The sequence below is a fragment of the Zingiber officinale genome, chromosome 4B, assembly GCF_018446385.1.
Source record: "Zingiber officinale cultivar Zhangliang chromosome 4B, Zo_v1.1, whole genome shotgun sequence".
Classification (NCBI taxonomy): Eukaryota; Viridiplantae; Streptophyta; class Magnoliopsida; order Zingiberales; family Zingiberaceae; genus Zingiber; species Zingiber officinale.
Genome location: NC_055993.1, coordinates 86090972 through 86095302, shown reverse-complemented (window position 1 = coordinate 86095302; position 4331 = coordinate 86090972).

The window sequence follows — 4331 nt, the reverse complement described above, 5'->3', positions numbered from 1 at the left end:
AGGATGTCCATAGTAGGACCTGACCGACCTAGAGCAGTAATTCCTCTTTTCTTATTTTTTTTTCATGCTAATTAGAGCAAATGTAATTAAATTACTTCTTTAGAATACAATTTCTTTTCTAAACTTGTCTTTTACCACTATGTTGAATGCTCAAGCAAGATATTAATAATGAGAGCCTCATAGAATAGCTGATAAGGAGAAATGGGTTATAACTGTGGATTTGGGCATTTTACAAGGTCAAAGAGCTAACTCAGGCTTAGGCGTCTTGTGCTTGTTGTGAGGCTAAGTTGCATCTGATTGAGGAGTTGAGCCTATCGTAAGGTTAAATCATTTCAGACTAAGGAGTTGGGAAAGGAATTGTGGAACCTATAGTAAGGTTAAATCTCTTCCGACTAGGGAGTTAGAGAAGGAATCACTGAACTTATCGTAAGGCTGAATCACTTCCGACTAAGGAGTCATGGAAGGAATTACTAAGCCTATTGTAAGGCTAAATCGCTTTCAACTCAAGAGTTGGGGAAGGAATTGTCGAGCCTATCGTAAGGTTGTATTGCTTGCTCGGGGTTAGGGGTTTCGTGCTTGTCGTAAGGCTCGTTTGTAAAAGAGTCAAGGAAGGAATCACCAAGCCTATTGTAAGGAGTTTGGGATCATATACGAACATTTACCGATGTAGATCCTATTGGATCAAGTCGCACGTGAGAGGGAGTGAATCACATGGTTTTGAAAACTTATTCTTTTAAAATTTTAAAAGATAAGTATACAGCGGAAAACTAAGAACTCAAAGAAAAAACCAAGCAGACAGAATACGAACGCAAGTAGTTTTATTTGATTCGGAGCCTTCGGTAATTCCTACTCTAAGACCCAGGTCTCGCGGACCTATCGATGAGTAATCCACTAAAATACCTCTTCCGATACCTCCGGAAGAGGGAATCGAGTACAAGGAATTTTGGTACAAGTACAACACACTATACTTGTCCTTTTGCAGTAATTAAGTATAAAAATTAAAGTTACCAAACACTTTCAAAAGACGGTCGACTCAAGCTTGGTATTTGTGACAGTTTCTCAGAGGTAGTCAGGCACAGTAGCGTCATAGCAGAGCAGCAGCAGGAAGTCAGAGCAGTCGAAACCTCAATCAGATGCATAGAAGTTTATATATGAGTTGTATATTGAATAATGCTCAAATAGGACTTATATAGGCTGTGGAAGGCGCCTTCAACCTCGTCCAAGACACCTCCACAAGCAAATCTTATCCCCTATCTTCGATAATGATAAAATCTACAAACTTCAGATTTTATCCTCTAGAAGGCGCCTTTAAAGCACTTCAAGGTGCCTTCCAACAAGCTCAAGGTGCCTTCGACTGCCTGAAGGCGCCTCCAATTGCTAGTTTGATACAGTAATCTTTCAGGGGCTATATATTTTGACTCCAAACTTGGAATCGAGTTCTGTCAGTTGCCACTCATGTAAAATTTGAAGGTCTACGTTTGTCTCTACAACATAGAGTTAGTGAAATATATGCATGAGTAGTTTATATAGATTTATGAGTTAGATTCTATCTTCTCGAGACCAAGATCTAGTCAGGGTCTCAATTTAGGTTTTTGAAATGGACTTAAATTAAATCGACGCCTACTGTCCCCTCAAATGGGGTGCTTCCTCACTGAGTCACTACTCTAGTTGCTTACCTTTTACTTACCTGCCAAATATCTGATCCTTCAAACCTGTTAGAACTTTCTCTGGCCTTGCTTAGTATATAACTAAGCTGATCTACTAAGACTTGCTTGCAACACTGAGTTAGCACAATTGATATAAAATAGTAACGATAAAACAATGTTAGCATTATTAATAATTTGCTAGTCCGATCGACCATACATGGTCGACTGAAAACCAGTCGATCACATATTACCTAGGGTCACCTCCACCAAGGGATCCCCAACTTCACTCACTAGGACTTTCATTGCCTAGCTTCACTCACTAGGACTTCCACCACCTAGCTTCATTCACTAGGATCCGACTTCACTCACTAGGACTTCCACTAGGGCCCGACTTCACTCACTAGGGCCCAGCTTCACTCACCAGGACTTCCACTACGTAGCTTTACTCACTGGGGTCCGACTTCATTCACCAGGACTTTCATACCTAGTTTCTGTTGGTGCAATCAGCTTCCAGGGTTTTGATGTTTGATAATATACTTAAGTCTAGTCAGTTTGACCAAGGGTTTATCCAAATAGGACTTAATGTTTGGAAGAGAGAAGTCTAGTCAAGACTAGATGATTACCAAAAGTCCTAACTTAGGCAAGGGTAAGTCCTAGTGAGTGAAGCTAGGCAGTGGAAATCCTAGGGGAAGGTAACCTTAGATGATGGAAGTCCTAGTGAGTGAAGCTAGGCCCTAGTGAGTGAATCTAAGTGGTGAAAATCTTAGGGGGAGGTAACCTTAGGTGGTGGAAGTCCTAGTTAGTGAAGTTAGGCCCTAGTGAGTGAAACTAGATGGTAAAAATCCTAGGGGGAAGTAACCTTAGGTGGTAGAAGTCCTAGTGAGTGAAGCTAGGCAGTAGAAATCCTAGGGGAAGGCAGCCCTAGGTAATGGTAAGGTCTTGGATGTTGTCCAAGCATGAAGCCTAGTAGGTTGGGTAGACTTACAGGAGTGCGACTTGATCCTAAGGGATTGACCCTTAGGTGGTAGACTTGGATGAGGGACCTCCAAGCAAAAGGTAAGTCTAGTGGGTCAGGTAGACTTATAGGTATAGGCTAGGTTGTTTGTTTATGTTTGTATGATTGTTTTGCAGGAATCTGGAGCTGGAAGTAAAACAGAGAGAAGACAAACATAAATGAATGAACCGAACCTGACTCGGATCCAACTGAACCCAAACTGGTTCAATAGACCGAACTAGTGATTTGGTAGACCGATTGGGTTTGGTCCAAATTGCTGAGTTGTAAAATATTAATATGGAAGATAATGTCGTAAAAGATCTTATTTATCTTTATGATTTGGATGAGGATAAGGATAACTCAGATGATTTAGATAGAGATAAGGCTTGATCCATATGTTGCTTTATCCAAATATGCTTCATCTAGATATAACTTCATCTAGATAAGAGTTGATCTAGATAAGGATCTAATCCAACTCTATAAAAGGAGATGAAGGCTCTACGTTCAAGACATTGCTTTTCTACTACTCATATTCCATGTGCTCAAAGGAAGGCTACAACACGAAGCTTTACTACCGAGGAAGCTCTAGGAAGGGGCATTGCGCTCAGGACTTCCGGATACACTCAGCAAAGAGTATTTCTTTTCTTACAAGCTATATTTACTTTCATTCTTTTATACTTGTATTTGATAAATCGTAAGACGAGTTTCTCCGCCTTCGGAAAGTTTCCAGAAAGGAGACCACTAGTGGACTCACGCTTGAGTGCGTAGGCCTTGGGCGTACTGACCCTGGGGGTTGGGAACCAAGTAAATCCTGCGAGTATTATTTTTCACGTACTTTATTTTATATTCCACTACTACTAACGACTTTGATAGAAAGAACGGATGAAATAAAAAAGAAAGCGAAAAGTCGAAATTCACGCCCCCCCTCTCTACCGTACCGATCCTACAATTGGTATCAGAGCAGGAGGCTCTGATTGGACTAACCACTGACGGAGCAAACAGATCATGAATTAAGAGGGAGAAGGGTAAAAAGGTAATTTTACTTAATGTCAAATTTAAAATTATATATTATATGCTTTAAGTGTAGGGAGAGAGAGCACTATAAAAATAAGTGTCCTACTCATAAGAATCGAATGACACCACTGACGGCAAAGGAGGAACCATTGCTAGGAGTTCGGAAGACCAAGGACCACATCCATTATTTCAAGTGTCAGGAGTTCAGACAATACAAGAATCGTTGCCCAACAAAGAAAATTATGAAAAAGGTTAGTAATTTTATATTTTATGCAAATCTGATTTTTTTTAAGTCATAGTACATTCAAAAATTCAAATAAAAATTTAATTTTAATTAATTTTAAAATTTTAAATTCTATGAAAAATTTAAATCTTAATAATAAAGATAATCAAGAAAGTATAGATCTAGATAAAATTAATCATAATCTTAATAAATTTTTTAAATAAGATAAATTCAAATTAGATAAAACAAATCTAACTAATTCAAACTCAATTAATTTAAATAATAATTTTAGAAATTTAAATAATAATTATGAAAATTCAAATAATAAATCTAAAAATCCAAATAATAACTCTAAAAATTTAATTAATAAATCTGAAAATTCAAATAATGAATTTGTAAATTCAAATAATAATTCCAAAATTTTAAATAATAAATCTAAAAATTCAAATAATAA